The following is a 21341-nucleotide window of genomic DNA, read 5'->3' as shown; positions in this document are numbered from 1 at the left end:
TGTTCCCTCTAATTTTTCAGACCCATGTGTGGAATAAATTTTGTTATGTGCGCCAGTATGGAGGTGGAGGGGGCTCAGGGCTGGGACAGAAGGTTGGGGTGAAGAGGTGTGAGGGCTCCAGCTGGAGGTGCGAGCTCTGCAATGGGGCCGGGGAGGAGGGGCTCAGGGCTGGGGCAGAGGGTTGGGGTGCAGGGGTATTAGGACTTCGGTCTGGGACTAGGCCGGGCCATTCCAGCCGTGCCACCCCAGCCACAGCTGGGGTCAGGCTGCTCCAGCTGCGCCTGGGGCCTGGCTGCGCCGCCCCAACCGCAGCCAGGCCCGATCTGGCCACACCACCCCAGCAGGTCCGAGCGACCTGGCCGTGGCTGGGTCCAGGCCACTCCAGCCGCACTTGGGGCCAGCCCAGCCCGGGCTGCAGGAGAGTTGGGGCCGGGGAAGGGGCGTCCCGTGTCACGGCCGCAGCAGGGTGGGAGCTGGGGAAGGCACCCCTCCTCCGGCCATGGCAGGTCCCCAGGCAGGTTCTTTGTGTGCCTGCACAGTGCTAAATAGGCTGCTGTGCAGCTGCGCAGCTTACAGGGAACTTAGGTCTCAGCTGTTATGAGCACCTTCAGAGAGAGAGAGACTCGTTGACGCCTGAATCAAATGCCTTCCAGTACGATAATTTGTTTTTTTCAGCTAACCTTCCAGTAGTGTGACACCCTGCAAGGGCATGGAAACCTGGCAGTGCAGCAGCTTTTAATGGTCTGAGTGACAGTAATACATTTCTGAGGGGTTTATAGCAATTCTGTGCCCCAGTAGCAGGCACAAAAACAGAATCTTGAGACAGTCTTGGGTAGCGTCTCACAGAGAGCACTAGAACATCTGTGTATTGTGCAAAAATCCAGAGATTAATAGCACTTCTCATTGATGGCATGCAAGATCATTTCAGTGTCAGCTTCCTCATGGAAACTACAAAGACACTCCACTGAACAGTGCAGCTTCATGATGTCATGCAATGATGAAATTCTTCGAGCAATTCTTCATATGCTGGAGTATTTTTTCCTGCAAGGGTGTGCGGTTAATTCATCCTTCATAAGAATATGAAACAATAGCTTCTTCATTGTAACATTGGATATGTACATGGAGTCAAAGATTTTTGTATTGGACAGGTGCACTACCATGGAGTCATCTTTTTGGTTAAATTTTCTTGATTTTAAAACACAAGCAAAAACTTGCAGATGCTTAACTCTTAGAGAATCCTCTGCTGTCTAATAAATGTAGTATTACACATGGTAGGCCACAAGGAAGGCTGTATTCTATTCTTTCACATAGGTGACTGTTTCATGGGATTTTATAATTAGATATGGTTTAGGAGATGTGTGAAGCAGAAGCAACCCCATTTAAAAAAAATCACAACTACAGTAGTTGAGTATTGGGTGACTGGCGGTCAGCCAAAAAAGTTTCCTTACTCTTTTTCCTGATACCACAAATAAATGTGAAACGTGCACTAAATGCCTGCATACTTTAAAAGATTAAGGACTGAATTTATCTGTGATTTAACTTAATCAAAGTCACTGGAGTTACAATAGACATGAATTTGGTCCTATAAGCTTAAATATTTCACTTGTGGTTCAGAAATTATTTACTTGTTAAGTGTTTGTTATGCATTACAATTTATCAAGCTTTACAGGACAGCACATTTTGAGTGTGAAGGGGTACTTCCAAATCTGTATTTAAAGAAGGCAGATCGCACCTGCCATTCCCTTAAATGCTTAATTTCACATGACTAGATGAGTAGTGTTCCTTGTCACCTGTCAAAATGAGTCTATTTCAAACTCCACTATATACCATCTGTGGGTCTTTGTTATTAATTCAGAACATTCCAAAGACACATCAACCATTGAGAAGCACCTGCATGGTGTTGTTGCCTTTGAATGCATAGGGAATGCCAAGCGTGCTACAAGTCACAATAGTATTTCCTTGCTTTTTCACTTCAATTCTTTATGGCAGCTCAGTGTTTGTGTTCTTTACCCTTATTGAAGCTGATATGCTACAAATGGCTTCCCCAGACATACCATGACACACCACATGACAATATACCACAGTACAACTGCTAATTTACTTTCCTTTATTTCGCATTGTTTTTCTACTTGCGGTTCATTAAATATTTTTGAACACTGTGCATAAATTGAAGTTTTCAATAAACTCTGATGTTGATCGTTTTGAAATGCATTATTAAAGAATTAATACACATCTCCTCAGAAACAATGGAAAAGGGAGCAGGATTTGAGGAACTGAACACTGTTAGGGCATTTACTCACTCTGTTTCTAGTATTATTTTTGTCATTTCTGTAGATGAACTGTTATTTTCTAATGCAGCAAAATCTGTTGATGTGACCAGAAAAATGAAAACCTTAATACATTTAATTAAATGACTACTTAAGCCTCTAAACTTTTAGTGCCATGAATTTTGTAATCAGTGGGTGTCCCTTACAGGAATCACAAATTTGTCTTTCTTAAATTGATGTTTTTTTCTGGTTATAGTTAATTGAAAGAACTCTCAGATATTTTAAAAATAAAATGATCAGAGAATATAGCAATGGGTATTTGAATCTGGGCTTGTGGAAAACAAACATAAGCATCTTAAAAAATTAACTATGACATTTCTTGCCTTCGATGTGGTGATCAAACACTTGTTTTCATTTTCATACTCTATATCAGGTGTGGGCAAACTTTTTGGCCCGAGGGCCACATCTGGGTATGGAAATTGTATGGATGGCCATGAATGCTTACAAAATTGGGGCTTGGGGTGCAGGAGGGGGTGAGGGCTCTGGCTGGGGGTGCGGGCTTTGGGGTGGGGCCAGAAATGAGGAGTTTAGGGTGAGGGAGGGAGCTCCGGGCTGGGGCAGGGAGTTTGGATGCTGGGGGGGGGCGGGGGGGTGAGGGCTCTGGCTCGAGGTGCAGGCTCTGGGGTGAACATAAGAACAGCCATACTGGGTCAGACCAAAGGTCCATCAAGCCCAGTATCCTGTCCTCTGACAGTGGCCAATGGCAGGTGCCCCAAAGGGAATGAATAGACAGGTTATCATCAAGTGATCCATGCCCTGTCACCCAGTCCCAGCTTCTGGCAAACAGAGGCTAGGGACACCATTCCTGCCCTTCCTGGCTAATAGCCATTGATGGACCTATCTTCCATGAGTCTCTCTAGCTTCCCTTTGATCCCCGTTATAGTATTGGCCTTCATAACACCCTCTGGCAAGGAGTTCCAGAGGTTGACAGTGTGTTGCATGAAAAAATACTTTCTTGTGTTTGTTTTAAACCTGCTACCTATTAATTTCATTTGGTGGCCCCTTGTTCTTGTATTATGAGGAGGAGTAAATAACACTTCCTTATTTACTTTCTCTATACCACTCATGATTTTATAGACTTCTATCATATCCCCCCTTAGTCGCCTCTTTTCCAGGCTGAAAAGTCCCAGTCTTATTAATCTCTCCTCATACGGAAGCCGTTCTATACCCCTAATAATTTTTGTTGTCCTTTTCTGAACCTGAACCTTTTCCAATTCCAGTATGTCTTTTTTGAGATGGGGTGACCACATCTGCACGCAGTATTCATGGTGTGAGTGTACCATGGATTTATATAGAGGCAATATGATATTTTCTGTCTTATTATATGTCCCTTTCTTGATGATTCCCAACATTCTGTTCGCTTCTTTGACTGCTGCTGCACATTGAGTGGATGATTTCAAAGAACTATCCACAATGACTCCAAGATCTCTTTCTTGAGTGGTGACAGCTAATTTAGACCCCATCATTGTATGTGTATAGTTAGGATTGTGTTTTCCAATGTGCATTACTTTGCATTTATCAACATTAAATTTCATCTGCCATTTTGTTGCCCAGTCACCCAGTTTTGTGAGATCCTTTTGTAGCTCTTCGCAGGCGGAGATTGGGATGAGGGATTTGGTGTGTAGGAAGGTGCTCCAGGCTGGGATGGAGGGGTTTGGATGCGGGAAGGGGATCAGGGCTGGGGCAGGGGGGAGGGGAAAGGGGAGGGCTCTGGCTGAGGGGGCGGGCTCTGGGGTGGGGCCAGAAATGTGGAGTTCAGGGTGCAGGAGGTGGCTCCGGGCTGGGGCAGGGGATTGGGATGAGGGCTTCGGAGGGGGGTGCAGGCTCTGGGGTGGGGCTGGGGAGGAGGGGTTTGGGGTTCAGGGGGGTGCTCTGGGCTGAGATCGAGGGTTCAAAGGGCGGGGGGGATCAGGGCTGGGGCAGGGGTTGGGGTGTGGGAGGGGCTTGGTTGCAAGCTCCGGGTGGCGCTTACCTCAAGCAGCTCCTGGAAGCAGCAGCATGTGTCACTCCGGCTCCTACGCAGAGGCGTGGCCAGGCGCCTCTGTGCACTGCCCCGTCCGCAGGCACCGCCCCTGCAGCTCCTATTGGCCTTAGTTCCCTGCCAATGGGAGCTGTGGGGGTGGAACTTGGGGCGGGGGCAGCGCACGGAGCCCCCTGGCTGCCCCTAAACGTAGGAGCCGGAGAGGGGACTTGCTGCTGCTTTCAGGAGCTGCATGGAGCGGTGGCACGCATGCGCCGAACGGTCCCTGCCCCCGCTGCCCAGCTGGGGCGTGGGAGCGGAAGCCCCAGACTCTTATCCCACACCGGAGCTTGAGGGCTGGATTAAATTGGCTGGTGGGCCAGATGTGGCCCGCAGGCCATAGTTTGCCTACTTCTCTATATACAGCTTCACACTCACTCCCTTTCCTCTAGCCAATTATCCTTTGTCTGCACCACCCTTTGTATACTCTGATTTGATGCCTTGTCTCTTGCTGCCCCTTTCTCTTCAAACAGTTTTTCTCTTTGGGTCCCAAACAAATCACTCTTCATTTAAACCACTCCTTAGGTTCCACGGAAATTGTGTGTTTTATTATTGTTGAGCCACCAGAATTGCTGTGGGTGGGGGTGACTTTTCTTCAGTGCTTTGAAATAGATCTTTCTCTGGTTGCCTCATGTACTGTCTGTCTAATCTAAACTGTAAACACCTTCTGGAAGGGGGCAATGTCAGCAGTTCTCAAACTGCGTGTATATGTACCATGGGTGGTTTACAGGCAGCAATCAGTGATACATAAGTTAGTTTAATGTATCAGAATAAGACTCCATTATAACTATACTGATTAAAATTATGAAGGTGGTGTGCCAAGTACTTTAGATGTTCCTAAAGTCTGACTGCTGTTACAGCATCTAGCAGTTTAATAGAGCTAAATAAATATATGTCTAGGGATAATATACAAACGTAATTTCTGGGGTGGCGAGAGAGGAGCTTTTACATTTATTTTTTAAAATGCCAGAACATAATTCTTATTTGTAAATAACACTATACAGAAAATTCTTTGGTTTCAAATCTCATCTCTTCTATAAGGCAGAAGACAAGGTATATTTTATGCATAAATCTAGGGACTATCCAGTACTGTGATGTGTTCAAAAAGCTGTGAATAAAAATTCTTACCACAGAGAAAGCATTAGAATGAAATAGCACTTTTCTTGATATTAACTTCAGTTTAAGTGATGAATTTGCTAGTATGCGTTATTTCCCCCTCCTTGTTAGATGGCTGGAGAGTGATGCATATTTGAATGCAGACAGATCCACTCATAATCTTGTGTTCGGTGTCAAGTCCTCTGTCAATCACTTGTAATACCATCTGCCCACAGCAAACCTTTTGAGATGGGGCTCATTTCATTAGTCGATTACTAGCAGGGGAAAAATGGCAGCATTAATTGAGTCTTTTGGGTGTCTATTATGAGTCTTGCCACCCCAAGAAAATACAGTTTTGCTAAATAAAATGCATATTTTAATACTTGTTGGCTACAGGACACAGGGCAGAAGAATATCAATAACACACAGCAACTCTAAACATGATAAACTGACTGCCCTTTTTCTTTTAATATTTGCACTTTCATTAATTACCTTTTAGAATATAGATAACTAGAAAAGTGATATCTCATTGGCTATTAAAGTTCTACCAGCCACCATACATGCTGTTCCAAAAGCCTCTATTTGGTTTAGATGCATAAAATCCTTTGTTTTCTTTGATAGATGGGCTGTCACATTCTCACTGTGCTTTGCAACCATCATCTGCATAATCTTCAGTAAGACTGCTTGCTTCATTAGAGTTTGGCATTTGTTTGAAAAAAAGGTTTGCTTTTTGGTGATCATGCTTTAATTTAGAAAATGAGAAGGAGGAAATTCAAGAAACTTCAATAAAACTACACAGGAATATTGATTTTTGGACGTCTGCAATATTGTGAATTGAGGAAAAATGTGTAAAGTCTTCAGTCCTACACATTAAATAAGTTCCTTTGTATTAAATTTGGGAAAGTGAAGCATTGAAGTTACATGGATTATGTTACATAAGCCTGTGCCATTATAGCTTAGAAGAATGTTTTTTATTTTGTGAACTTTGGGTCAGTTCAGTGAATTGAGATGCTCATGGAAGTAAGACACAGCACTTATGTACTCCACTGTAGCTCTGCTGCAGTGAAAGTTACTTTTTTACACTAATATGAAATCAAAATTAGATCCTTATAGTGTGGAGGTGTCCTGGCACTGATCTGCTAGTGCGGCTGAATTCTGATGAGGTGTTCCATTCCTGACCATCTTCAGAGCAGACATCATCAATTCTGCTGTAATGTGCCAGACTCTCTGGAGTTTTATGTAGTGGTGATATAGCCATGTTGGTCCCAGGATGTTAGACCTGAAGAAGAGGTGTGTTATGCTTGAAAGCTTGTCTCTCTCACCAACAGCAATTGGTCCAATAAAAGACATTACCTCACCCTCCTTGTCTCTCTGGAGTTTTATAATTGTGAAGAAATGTAGGGTATAGACTAGGTTAGGACTACCAAACTCATTTCATTTGTGACCTGATCCATGTTTCTGAAGACAAAAAGGTATTGTATTAAGCCTCTTTGTGCCATCTAATCCTTGTTACTAAAGTACTTTTCTGTAGAAACTGTTTAATGTTAAATTAAACATTCTTAATTCCTGTGTGTAGACTTTCTTGTTGCAAGAGTTGCTATTGTACATTAGCCAACCTATTTTTTAACAGATGTAGATCATGGCAAGATTTTTTTTTAATAGAAAAGGTAGGTGTGAAGCTTGGTATTCATTACTAAATGTGTCTTTCTCATTGTATATGTTTATATATTTTATTCACAAAGCCTTTTTTGGGTCATGTAAAATATGATAAAGACATGTTAGTTTATTTTAGAGCAGCACTGTACTGTCACAGTAAATGGCCTTTTCAGAAACTTCATTATATTGTTAATTATATTTGTGTTTCTAATATACTCTGTAAATGAGGTGTATTGATTCAGATATGGGAGGATTGCTTTTCTGTATTTCAGTGTTTAAAGATGAAAATGAGATTTGCTTGAAATAGACTAATTTTTATAGCAAAGCAATAACCTCTGCGCAAGGCATTTCATAGAGATTGATGACAGGTTGGGAGTAGCTGATTATTCAAGGTGCAGATGAGGGACTGCAGCAATCAGTAGTTCCCATGGAATGCTCTGCACCCAGCTACTATTACTGTTTAAAAGGGGCATTTTGAAAAACAAATTGAAAAGTGTGTGCGCTTGACATAGACATCAGGATAAGCCATTTAACAGAGAATCCTTACCTAGTGTGGTGACTATTCAGATTGCTGGATATAGTCTATTCACGTTATCTTACTTCCAGCCATGCTACAAAATTCATACTATACCATAAAGTGGTCCAGTTAATAAATCTGGGCAAATATATCTCTGAGGTTTTACAAAGAAAGCTCTTCACCACAGCAATGATGGCTTGTCACAGGGTAGCACAAGTTTCCTTCCCCTTGTCCCTGCGCCCTATGCTTGGGCTGGCAAAAGAAAGGGTCTCAGACACCTTGCAGGTGCTTCACCCGTGTTCTTTTATTTACAGTGGCTGTACAGTCCCAATTCCCCCAACACCGGTCCCCACTCCGACCCCTCACTGGGTCCTCTGGCCTTTGAGGCTTGTGTCAGTCAGCAGAGACAGAGTCACAATCCTCCTCTCCTCCTGCCTGTCTAGCTGCCCCCCACTGAGCTCTTCTCTGGGGTTTGTATTTCTTCCCAGTCATCAGCCCAGCTGGTTCCACGTGGCTCAGCAGATTACACTGAGCCTGCCCTCGTTAGGGCCTGCAGCTGGGCTTTCAGCTAAGGGTCTTGGCCCATGTACCCGGCCACGCCACGGGGAAGCAGGGGGAAGTCAGGTCTTTAGCAGGGCATCCAAAGGTTTTATACCTCTGCCCTGTGACATGGCTCCAGTGGTAACAAAAATGGGTTATGTCTTCCAAGGTGATAAGCACATCCTGTGTGGTTTTAAGCATACTAAACTTCCATTGGTTTCCATGAGAGTTTAAGATGCTTAGTATGTCACAGGAATGGAATTAGTCGTATGTTGCCAGTATTGAATGTCTCCCCAGGATAGCTGGATTTAGGTGACACAGTACTGACACTGGAATGTTGTATTTATAGTAATGAATCCCAGACCCTGTTCAAATGATAGGCCCCTCCCAACTTAAACATTTAAGTAAGTGAATCTTATTTCATTTTTGGCTGAGGGGGAAGGGGATTTTTTCCATTTTTGAAGTATTTCAGAAATCCTTGTTAAGATATCTGCAAATAGGAGTTACTTGTATAAAAAAACCCAAAACTCAGGTAGCTACCATATTTGCTCCTTTGGCTTGTGGAAAGAAGTGCAGCCAGCTTCAATTGTAGCTTTTAGTTGAGAACTTTAGTGAGAAACTGTTCTTATGTATAGACAAGCTTGTTGCGAGAATCACTGTTACACATTAGCAAACCTAATTTTTTAATCAGAGTAGATCATGACAAGATTTTTTAATTAAAAAGAAAAAAAAGAGAGTCAGGTGTAAAGCTCAATATGCAGCTAGCTGAAGAACAAATGCTCACCTTACTATCCAGGGTCAGGGTGCATCTTTGATGGGGCCAGGAGCAGTGGAAACACTACTCCGGGGTAGCAGGAGATCTCAACCGGAAGCAGCTAGGGCAGTGCTACACACGCTTCCCCTGGTTCCCCCTTCTCCCACTAAAAGTATACAGTGAGCGTCTATGGGGGATGGGAAGGTATGGCTTCCTTTTTTTTTTTTTTTTTTTTTTTTTTCAAATTATTATTATTTTTTAGAGAAAGAGGGTTAGGATGATCAGCAATCTTTTGGTTGGGGCATGCAAGGGGTTTTTCCCATATGGCAAAATTGACAAACTGTGTGTTGTTTTTCACCTTATATGTGGCATCTTGGAGGTCTGTTTTTGTTTAAATAACATTTGCCATAGTGCAGTTGGGGTTAAAAAGTGTCTCTGTAACCAAATAGGCTGCTTGGGCATGTGTCCAAAGCATGACATTGCATGGTGAGGGGTATGCCTCAATGTCTCATGCAGCATGTGGCTCCCCCATCTCCTTCTGCATGGAGGAGGGAAACACGCTGGGACTTTGGCTTCCAGCCTGGGTCCCTGGGCAGGCCTGAGGGTGTAGAGGAGGTATTGCCCTCATACCTGCCCTCAGATTTGTAGAACCAGGGCCACTAGTGCCCGGCTCCATTCTGAACTAGAACAGCCCTGCTAGATAGCATTGCGGGGGGAGGTCCCTATTGGTTAATAAGTTTAGTAAAGTTGTAGCCTCTGTATTTAACCATACTATGGTGTACATGTCTCATTGTTTCTGTGTCTGCATCAGTGGATCACATTTGTTCCTAGACTGCATTACAGCAGCAATACTTAAATAATAGACCACAGCCTCTTGATTCTCATTCAGATTCTGCTGGTGTTGCTGTTCACCAGCTACTTTAATGTGCATCTGAAAGGCAACTGTCAGCAGAGACCCTTCATTATATGACCCAATCTAACGTGTCAGAAGGGAAAAAACTGAAAGATTGTCCATATGGGAACATGACAAATAAAACAGCAAGTGTTTCTTTAGATCTGAGTGTTTGAGGAGACGCTATGTAGGTGTCAGTTATTAATATCAGTGTTCCTTACATATGACACAAGACCAGAGTAATTGATTGTTTCCAGGCTAGGATAGTAGGAAAAAAGTCTATGGATTGCCATATAGGCATTTGTACAGAAGCATGAATATTGATATTTCATTGTGTGATGTAGTTCTAATATGCAAGCTCTTATTACAGGTTGACTGGTTGATTTCCTTCTTAGGTGATTAGTTTAGTGAAATGTGTGTGTTGTAATTGTTATGACAAAATATATTGACTTGAAAAAAATCTTTGTCAGTGTCCATTTAATGTGCTGCATCTGTTAAGAACTGAATAAAAATGGAAGGACATCCCATGCCCGAAGGAGTCTCCTGTGACTGTGGGGCCTATTTCCGATCCTCGGTCCGTTCACGTATCCGGGCAGAGTTCCTCTGGGCGGCGTCCACTGACTCCTTTGATACCTTTGAGGAGCCGTGGGTGCTGTCCGGGGTTCTCTGCTCGGTGTCCCCATCTGGTTCCCTTTGTTTGACCCTTTGACCACTCTCCTGTCCCTGTTATTTCATTAGTTGTCCCCCGTATTTATTTGGTGTCCAGGTCCTGTGGATCCCCCTCTTAGGCTGGCGGGGGATCCTTTAGCAGTGGACGGGCTTCGCCCGCCCACTTCCTGGATCCCAATAGGATCACTCTCCTGTAAGCCATCTGGCCTGGAGGGAGAGAGCTGCTGCTGATACTGCTGCTGTTAGGCCCTGGGCTCTCCCTGCTGCTACTGCTGCTCCAGCCACTCCCATGGCTGGGCCAGACACACACCCCCACCCCCTTCTCTGCTACCTGGTTGTTGCCCAGCTGCTGGACCCCCACCCTTGGGTGCTGCTACTGCTCCAACTGCAGCCCCCTGGGGGGGGCCTGCTACCCCACTCCCCAGAGGGGGGGAGCCCCAGCCATTGCTGCTGTGGACACCACCACCACCACCTGAGAGGGGTCCTTTCTGCCGACCCGGACCACCACCTGGAGTTCCTGGAGGTGCTGCTGCGGAGTCTGCTGCCTGGAGCTGCTGAAGCCCTGAGGAGGGGAAGAAGAGGACCATCTACCAGTGCGGGAGTACTGGGAGACTTTGCAGACCACCATGGAGGGGGCCTTTGGAATTGAGTAACTTTCAAACTGTGCTCTCGTGGTGGGGGTCTTGACTGTGTTTGTGGGGACACAGGGGGTGTGGCATGGAGCTGCCCCCTGATCCATCTGTGTCCCCCCAACCCCCACCACTACCACCACCGCTGCCCCCTCCACCACCCCCACTGGCCGTTTACCATCTGCCTCAGCTCTTGCCTCTGGACTCAGCTGCTTGCTTGGCTTGCCATGCTCTATTCCCACCATTTGGGCCAGAAGCAGCAGCCAGCCCAAACTGACTTTGTGCAAGCGCACGTGGGCACACATGCCGTGCCCCCCCCCCCCTCGGACTGCCCACCTCACAGCTTTGCCCCTTGCTACCTGCCCATTTGCCCCTTACAGTCCTTTGCCCCCCCTTTTGCCCCAGGCCCCCTTACTAGTTTGGTTTGTTTGCCTGCCCCGCCCATTTCCCTCTGCAGCCCTTGTTTGTTTGCCCCGCCCCAGCCTCTGAAGCTAGCCCCTTGGTTTCCCTGTCCTACCTCCAGCCCGCTTAGCCCCTTGCTCCATGCGCCCATGCCCCCTCCCATGCGCTTGTGCCACTCCCCATTTTAGTTTAAACCCTCTTCACTGCACCCCCAATGCTGTTGTATCTCCCCCCCCCCCCAGTGCAGCTAGAGGAGCCGGAATTCTACCCCGTGTCGGTGACTGACCCCTAACCCCTGTTTTGTCTCCCCTTCCAGCCCACCCCTTTTGGCGCCCTCCTCCCCTGCCTGCAGCCTAGTGGGGAGGAGTGGTCGACTTGCTTCCCCTTTCCCCTCCTCCTTCTGGTGTCTCCCCTTCCCTCCCTGCTCATGATGGCGGGGGACGAGACAGGTAGGGCCCCTCCAGCAGCCCCAGCCCCTCCCCCCCCCCCCTCCAGCACCCCCCTCCCAAGCCTCTACCTCTGCTGCCGCTGCCAAACCACCTGCCACCACCCACGTTGGGGCGCCAGCAGCGGCGGGCACCGTGGTGACCTCAGCTGCTGCCACGTTCCTCGCCTCCTCAGATTCTGGGTGAGCCTCCCCAGCCGGCAGGAAGGGCCAGGGTAAGAAGAAGGGGAAGGACCCTGCTAAAAAGACCAGGCCCTCCATGGCAGGGGCTGCCCTCACTGCCGCGGCCCCACCACTGGTTGCGGCGTCCCTCCCCGCTGTTCCCTCCAGCTCTGCGGGTGTCCTTCCCCTGGCCCCCAGGGTGTATGCCCAGGTGGCGGCAGCCCCCCTGCCTTCCGCTACATCATCTCTCCCGCCCACCACCTCCGCTACCATCTAAAGCGGCCAGGGCCCCTTTCCCACCATGACCAGGAAGCACAGCGTCTGTTGCCTCCTGGTGCCCGCCTCACCCCACGTGGAGACGTACGTGCAGGTGTTGGCGAGGGTGGTGGGGCCCACGGCCATTGTGGCGGCCTCCAAAATGTATGGCGAGGTTGTCTTCTTCTTAGCATCGGAGGCCGCCGCCCAGGAGGTGGTGGTGAAGGGCCTGGCAGTGGGGGGGTGTTCGTCCCCCTAGAGCCGCTAGAGGACCTGGGCGTCTGCCTGGTTCTGACCTCTGTCCCTTCCTTTCTTCCCAGTGCCGCCCTGTTACCCGCCCTCTCCACCTGGGGAAACCCATCTCTGTCCTGAGCCCTCTCCCATTGGGCTGCAAAGACCCTGCCCTCCGTCACGTCCTCTTGTTCCGCCGGCAAGTGCAGCTTCAACTACCACCAGCGGCGCGTGACGGAGAGGCGCTCGAGGGGTCCTTCCTGGTCCCCTACCAGGGGGCCCATTACCGGGTGCATTATTCCACGGGGGAGGCCCGGTGCTACCTCTGCCAGGTGATGGGGCACATCCGGAGGGACTGCCCCCTGGCCCGGCAAGGGGGGGCATCTGGGACCCCCGAGCCCTGGCAGGGTGCTGGCCCCATCATTGCCAGTGCCCCTGGCTGCCCGGCACCCAGAGCCGCCCCTCCTCGTCCTCAGTCCACCAGTGCTCCCGCTCGGGCCCAAGGGGTACTTTCCCCAGCGTGCCCAGACGAGCGGGAGAGCCCCGCCTCTGCTGCCTGCAATCCAGCGGGGCCCCAAGAGGAGAGTACGGCAGGGATACCGCCAAGCATGGGAGAGGGCCTGCCCCAGGGGGAATCTTCCCTCCCTCATGCCACCCCACCGCTGTCTCCCACAGTTCCTGAGCCATCGCCCCTGCCCCCCGACCCGACCCCTGTTAGCCGGCCCCCAGATGATGCCATTGAGGGCTGGGCCCTAGTCCAGGGGAAGCGGGGCAAGTGGAAGGCTCGAGCTCCGCTCCTTTCCACCGATGCGGAAGCCCCCCGGAAGACAAGAAAGGGGGGCACCGATGCTGAGCCCTCTGCCTTGCCCGCGGGCGCATGCCATCCCCCGGTACCAGCTGGGGAAGATGTGGCAGCACGGGAGGGCAGTACCACCCCTCCATTGGAGTCCCTTCTCTCCAAGGCCCCCAGTGGAGCCCCTCCTGCCCCTTTACCATCTGAAGCCCCTGTGAGCCCCGAGGTGAGCGTCGCTTCGGGCACTGGCGGGGAGAACTCCGGGGTGGTGGAAGGGAGAGCTCCCTTCCATCTACGAGGAGATGGAGTGCCTGGGTCTGACCCCGGTCACCCAGGGGGAGGACGACCCTCTACCAGCGGGCCTCGATCTGAGTGATCTCACCCTGGCCCCCCCTTTCTCCATGCTCCCTCCCCCTAACTGCTGTTTCCGCTCCCGCCTCCGAGGGTTCCCTGGGCTCCTCCATCTGCCCGGCCGCTGGTGGCACCCTGCTGACGGCCGCTGAGCCTACTGAGGTGACGGCCGGTGCCATGCGGCTGGGACCCGAGCCCTATGGGATGTCCCTCGTGGGCGTGGGACAACTGACCTCCTTCCCGGGCGGAGACCCCACTGAAGGCTGTCCACCTTTCAATGCTGTGGCTACTACGCCGGTCATGGAGCCAGAGCCTGGCATCACGGAGGGCCCCCTTCCAACCCCCCAGATTCCTGAGCTTGACTGAGAGGGGCCATTTCCCAGCGGCCTAGCTACTGCGGCCCAGGATCCTGCCTTTGCCCATCTCCCTGATTCTGCTCCTGATCCCTGCCCTGCTCCTACTCTAGATCCCTGGCCTGCCCCGATGCCAACCCCAACCCTGTCCCCTCCACTTCCCGAGATACCATTGCCGCCCCTTGGGCCGTCATCTCCTCACTCTCCTCACATCCCTGACTCACCAGGGGCTGCTATCTTCCCTCCGCTGCCCCCAATTGAGCTGGGGTTTGAAGGGGGTCGCGTGGCGCCAGCCCATCAGGCACCATGTCGGGGGTCCGCCCCTTGTCTGCCTGTCTCGGTGGGCCACGGGGCTGTGTCAGTGGTCCCTCCGGAGGAAAGCCGGGGGCTAGTGACCCCGGCCCCCCACGCTGCGAGAGGAGCTGTGGGAGTTCGTTGAGGAGGTCCATGGCTCCCATAACAAGGTGCAGCTCGCTCTCCAGCAATGGCGGGATCCTCCGGGCCATGAGGGCCCTCATAGGGGAGGGTAAAAGGACTGGGAAGCAGGCCGCCGCAGCCTACCAGCGGGTCCACCTCTTCCTTGACTCCTTACTCACCTGCGGGGTAGGTCACAGACTTTTGCGCGGCCCGTTGGGAGCCGCGAGCGTCCCTGCCAGTGAGGATCCCCCCCAGCCCTCCTTATGGCACCTCTCACCATCGCAGCATTGAACACCTGAGGCTGTAGGATGGGTCTCCGCAGGTACCAGGCGCTCTCCTTCCTTCGGGATGGGGGTACTCTGTGGTCTTCCTGCAGGAGACCCATACGGATCCGGCCGCCGAAGACAGCTGGGCTCAGGGGACAGGGTCTACTTTAGCCATCTCACAGTTCGTATGGCTGGAGTGGCAACCCTGTTCTCCTCCGATCTACGGCCCGAGGTGCTGGGGGTCGCCGAGTCTGTGCCGGGCTGCCTGCTGCACCTCCAGGTCCGTATGGAGGGGCTCATGGTCAACCTCGTTAACGTCTATGCCCCGACATCGGGCCCGGAGCGGCTGCAATTCTATCAGCAGGCGTCCGCCTTCCTCGGCACCGTGGATCCTCACGAGTGCCTGGTCCTGGGCGGAGACTTTAACACCACCCTCGAGGAGCGGGATCGCTTGGGGACCGAGCAGTGCCCAGCCTCCGCAGACATCCTCCAGGAGATAGTCGAACACCACTCCCTGGTGGACGTCGAACACCACTCCCTGGCGCGACCGCCACCCGGTTGACATTTCCACGTTCACCTTTGTCCGGGTGGAGGACCATCTTGGACCGCATTTATTTATCACGCTTCCACCTTTCACGAGCCCACTCCTCCAGCATCCGGCCGGCCCCATTTTCTGACCATCATTTAGCCACCATGACGGCCTCCCTCTGCGTGGAGAGGCCGGGGCCGGCCTATTGGCATTTCAACAACAGCTTGTTGGAGGATGTGGGCTTTGTGACGTCCTTCCGGGAGTTCTGGCCGGCCTGGCGAGGGCAGCGGCTTGCCTTTCCCTCGGTGCAGTGGTGCTGGGACCTGGGGAAGGTGCGCGCCCGGCTCTTCTGCCGTGACTACACCCGGGGCACCAGCCGACAGAGGGATGCGGGGATAGAGCAGTTGGAATGGGAGGTCTTAGAGCTGGAGAGCCGTCTGTCCGCCAGCCCCGAGGATCCGCCCCTCTGCGGAGCGTGCTGGGAAAAGCGGGAGGAGCTCCGGGCCCTCGAGGACCATCGGGCCCAGGGTGCCTTTGTTCGATTCCTTCGGGAGATGGATCGCGGCTCCCGCTTCTTCTGTGCCCTGGAGAAAAGGAGGGGGGCCAAGAACATGTCACCTGCCTTCTGGCAGAAGACGGCACCCCCGTCATGGATCCGGTGGAGATGTGTGGGAGGGGAGAGCCTTCTATGCAAACCCTTTCTCCCCGGATCCAACCAATCCTAACGCTTGCAGAGTGCTCTGGAAGGAGGTCCCTACGGTCAGCACAGGCGACCGAGACCGGCTAGAGCTGCCTCTCACTCTGGCCGAGTTCTCGGAAGCCCTCCACCGCATGCCCACCAATAAATCTCCGGGCATGGACGGGCTGACCGTGGAGTTCTACTGCGTGTTCTGGGACATCCTCGGCCCAGACCTAGTCACCGTCTGGGCTAGTCTTTGCAGAGCGGGGTCCTCCCTCTTTCGTGCAGGCGAGCTGTGCTCACTTTATTGCCGAAGAAGGGACCTCCGCGATTTACGAAATTGGCATCCCGTCTCCTCAGCACGGACTACAAAGTCGTGGCAAAAGCACTCTCGCTGTGGCTAGGGTCTGTGCTGGCAGACGTGGTCCACCCAGACCAGACCTACGCCGTCCCGGGCCGCAGCATCTTTGACAACCTATTTCTGGTCCGGGACCTTTTGGAACTCGGGTATAGGGATGGTCTGTCGTTCGCCCTCCTGTCCTTGGATCAGGAGAAGGCGTTCGACAGGGTGGATCCACGGGTATCTCCTAAGCACTCTGCAAGCGTTTGGCTTCAAACCCCAGTTTGTCTGTTTTCTCCGGGTGCTGTACGCCTCCGCAGGGTGTCTGGCCAGGCTCAACTGGACCCTGACCGAATCGGTCAGCTTCAGGCGAGGAGTACGGCAGGGGTGCCCCCTCTCAGGCCAGCTGTCTGCTCTGGCGATCGAGCCCTTCCTCTGTCTCCTCTGCAGGAGGTTGTCGGGGTTGGTGCTGCGGGAGCCTGCGCTGTGGCTGGTCCTGTCGGCGTACGCCGATGACGTGGTCCAGGACCCGGGCGACTTGACGTGGGTAAAGGCCTGCCAGGCCATCTATTCGGCAGCCTCCTCCGCCTGGGTCAACTGGGTCAAGAGCTCTGGCCTGGTGGTCGGGGACGGCTGGCAGGCGAGCTCCCTCCCACCCGCGCTTCAGGCCATCCGGTGGAGCGTGGGTCCGCTGCTCTATCTCGGCGTTTACCTTTCTGCCACGCATCCCTCTCCGCTGGAGAACTGGCACAATTTAGAGGGCGGGGTGATAGAGCGCCTCCGGAAATGGACAGGACTACTCCGGTGTCTCTCCCTTCGAGGGAGAGCGCTGGTGCTTAATCAACTAGTCCTGTCCATGCTCTGGTACCAGCTCAACACCCTGGTCCTGGCCCCGGGTTTCCTGGCCAACCTCCGGACATCGATTCTGGAGTTCTTTTGGTCAGGACTGCACTGGGTCCCTGCAGGGGTTCTCCATTTATCCCTGGAGGAGGGAGGGCAGGGCCTGAAGTGTCTGCACACTCAGGTCCATGTCTTCCGCCTCCAGGCCCTGCAGAGGCTCCTTTCTGGTGCAGGTAGTCCGGCATGGAGCATACTTGCGCATGCCTTCCTGCACTGCTTCCAAGGGCTCCGATACGACGGCAGCTCCTTTATCTCCATCCAAGAGGTCTTCCACAAGACCTCTGTGGGCTGCCGGTCTTCTACCAGGACCTCCTCCAGACCTGGAAACTGCTTTCAACGACCAGGTCCATGGCGGCCACCGAGGGGGCAGATCTCCTCACGGAGCCCCTGCTACACAACCCCCAGCTTCGCGTGCAGGTGGCGGAGTCCCCCTCGGTGCACCAGAGGTTGGTCCTGGCAGAAGTCACAAGAGTCAGAGACCTTCTGGACTATGACTGGGGAGAGTGGCTGGATCCCCTAGCGCTCGCTCAGCTCATGGGGCTCTCCAGACCTCGTACTCCCCGGCGCGTACTTCAGGAGGTGAAGGCTGCTTTGCTGCCCGCTGCTCAGGTTTACCTCGACCGGGTCCTACACGAGGGTGCGCCCCGCCCACCCTCCACCCAGGCCCACCGGACCTTTTCATTGGGCCCCTGCCCCGTGGAGCCAACCGACCCCCCACCCCTTCACCGTGAACCGGCTGCATGAGCTGCAGCCGGTCTGCTTCCAGACCGCACCAAGGAGACATCTATACATGCTCATGCTCCACACCCTTCACACCCTCACCCTTGTGTCCCGCCCCGATACAAAATGGCGGGACCTCCTGCCACCTTTGGAGGGTGAGGAGCCCCAGTGGGCCAGCCTATATTCCACCTTGGTCCCGAGGCCCACTGGGGATATCAGTTGGCGGCTCCTTCACGGAGCCGTGAGCACGGGCGTGTACTTGGCGCGGTTCACCCCTATCCCGGATACCTGCCCCTTTTGCAGCATGAGGGAAACCCTGGCACACACATATTTGGAGTGTGCCAAGCTGCAGCCCCTATTCCGGCTCCTCACCAATATTTTATTACGTTTTTGGTTGCACTTTTCCCCTCACCTTCTTATTTATGCATTCCCTAACCGCAGCCCCACAAAGTTACAGGATCTCCTGGTCAGCCTCCTCCTGGCCCTAGCTAAAATGGCCGTCTATAAAACCAGAGTGAGGAGGTTGGCTGATGGAGTCTCCTGTGACTGTGGGGCCTATTTCCAATCCTTGGTCCGTTCACGTATCCAGGCAGAGTTCTTCTGGGCGGCGTCCACTGACTCCCTTGACGCCTTTGAGGAGCCGTGGGCGCTGTCCGGGGTTCTCTGCTCAGTGTCCCCATCTGGTTCCCTTCGTTTGACCCTTTGACCACACTCCTGTCCCTGTTATTTCATTAGTTGTTCCCCGTATTTATTTGGTGTCCAGGTCCTGTGGATCCCCCTCTTAGGCTGCGGGGGGATCCTTTAGCAGTGGGCGGGCAAAGCCCAGATCCGAATAGGATCACTGTCCTGTAGCCATCTGGCCCAGCCCTGTCACAGCAGTTATTAGTAGATGCCACACTAGAGGGAAAATTGGCAGTCAGCTGTTTCTTTTATGATTAAAGACAGAAGTTTCCAAATGTGGTTCCTTTACTACGTCCGGATAGGAATCAAATAAGTTGTATATTACTTTTTTTTTTTTTTTTACTGGCAGAAATATACAACTAAATCTAGTAATGCAAAATGCTGTGTGAAAATATAAACAGGAAACAGATGTAGAGATGCTGTGAAGTAGAACTCTGTTAGTCCATGGTGTCCTTTTACATCCTCTCTGGGCTACTAGCTAATAGTTTTAATAAGTGATGAAATCTAATATTTTGTATTCAGTGTGTGCTGTGGGAATATCTGTAAGGATTAGCTAAGTATGACTGTTCAATGCAAAGCTGTATTTGAATAAAGCCTGTATTGTAAAGTACCTGGTTGAGTTTTAAGTACATGAAAGATGAGACTTGATAAGACTGGGAAATCTTGTTTATCTTGAAGTTTTGAGGCAGCAATTTCAAGTAACAGGTGAGCTCATATAGGCTTTGAAACCTGACATCCAGGTTTTTTAAGTAATCAAACAAAACATTCTTTTTGTGCATCTGTTCCAGCTCCTTATGGACAACTGCAGACTCCCGGTTTCCTATCTTAATGGACAAATTAAGGAAATAGCACTAGTGGCACTTATAAGACAAGTGACATAGCTGCTGTGTAAACATAACTTCTGAGAGGATGCTTCCCAGTGCAGATAGACACACACTTGCTCTGTTTGGGCTAGCACTCTAAAAATAGCAGTATGGCCATGCCAGCATGGGCAGTGGCTCAGACTAGACACTTGAGTACGTACTCAGGGGGTTGGGCGGGTTTGTACTCAGATAGCTAGTCCCTCCATCCATAGCCACACTGCTATTTTTAGCACACCCGCATGAGCAGAGCTAGCGCATATCTGCCTACCTGCACTGAGAAGTACGCTCTCAGTTGCTGTGTAGGCATACCCAGAGAAATGCTTGACTGGCCAGTATTTCTCTTTTACCTGTTAAGTCCACAATTGTTTTTTAAATGCACTGAAGTTAAGAGTTATGACTTCTGTTATGGGAAATCACAATATCAGGGAAGATCTGACATCTGAAACTGATGTATAAGCAAGCCCAACAGTGTTGTTGGTATTTTCTTTGGATATGATCTCTTTTCTTCTCTTGCTTTCTTTTTTCTGTCTCTGAGTTTTGTGCAGATCACTGAAAAACAGGGAAGGGCACAGTCTAACTGTCTCTGGAGAGTGTGTAAATATTTAGTAGTGCAGTAAGAAGACAGACAGACCCAGAAAATCAGACATTCACCTTATATATACAGTGGTTAATGAGCAGTTTGAAAGCCTAAATTGGAATTTAGCATTTTGACTTCGCTGGCTCAGCTATAGGCTATTCAGTGATTTAATATTGCAGGCTGCAATCGTTATTCCGTTTAAAGTGGATACAAATGCATTATACTTGCACAGCTTTTAGAAAGATAATCACATACACAGATTGGTACCACTACCTAAAACTCATCATTAGTTTGTCTTATCAGTAAAACAATGTAGCTCGTATGCCTGTTTGCAAGACACAAATAATATTTTACCTATATGCTGTTTGATGGGACAACACTCACTCCAAAATCAAAGTCAAGTCCTTTTATCTTATCACCATTTCTGATAGCTCATTTTTCTTGATAGCTAGTGAAATAGAATAGCATGGGGAATAATACTTTTAAATCAGATTACTTTCCATACCTGGAGTCAAAACCTTGAGGAAATCATGTCTGTCTTTACTAGTTTAGATACCATGGAGCTTTGGATATTAAAGCTGGAAGTCTTTGATTTTTATGAGAATTAATAAACCCTTTCAAGAAACATATTTCAAACAATTTGCACAGGACTCCTTAAAACATTTCAACATTGAAAGTTAACCCTGTGGTGGATGGCCCCAGAGGAAACTGCATCCATACACTATGACCAGTGTATGGATGCAGTTACAAGTTACCACACAGCTCTTTCTAAACCAGCACATACATTCATTCATTCATTTATTAAGGTAAAAGCATTACAGAGAATACATTAAAACAATCGAAGAACTTGAACACACACTTTAAAGGTTACTGGAGATCACTCCCAGCTTCTGCCTATGGCTCTGGTAGGTTTTAGTTTTTCAGAACCCACAGCTGGGTTTTCCACCGGTTGTAATTTATCTGTCTTAGATGCAAAATGAAAACCCCGAATCAGTGTAAGCTTGTGCTATTTATTCAAAAGTCCATTCTTTGTCTGTTGGTCTCTGGAGAATCCAGTTTGAACAGAGAATCCACTGGTACCTTTTGTGGGAGGAGGGGTGAAGGGAGAGGAAGAGGGTTACAGCCTGGCTGGTTTGTCTTAATCACCATCCACTGTTTTTAGTTCCTGGAAGAGCTGTGGTAGCCCTCTCTCATGGAGTAGAACAATTACACATAAACCATTCATTTAAAACAATGGACACTAAGGATACTTCATGGGATTGCAGTATCTGACACCAG

At 50.5% G+C, this 21341-nt stretch overlaps 1 protein-coding gene across 2 annotated transcripts in view; it reads left to right on the top strand.

Moving 5' to 3' along the window:
• The window catches only part of CDKAL1 (CDKAL1 threonylcarbamoyladenosine tRNA methylthiotransferase), a 657626-nt gene that overhangs the window by 432225 nt on the left and 204060 nt on the right, over positions 1 to 21341 (top strand). The gene's annotated exons all lie outside the window — the stretch shown is intronic.

This window comes from Natator depressus, chromosome 2 (assembly GCF_965152275.1).
Source record: "Natator depressus isolate rNatDep1 chromosome 2, rNatDep2.hap1, whole genome shotgun sequence".
Lineage (NCBI taxonomy): Eukaryota > Metazoa > Chordata > Testudines > Cheloniidae > Natator > Natator depressus.
This window is presented reverse-complemented; position numbering and strand designations above follow the sequence as displayed.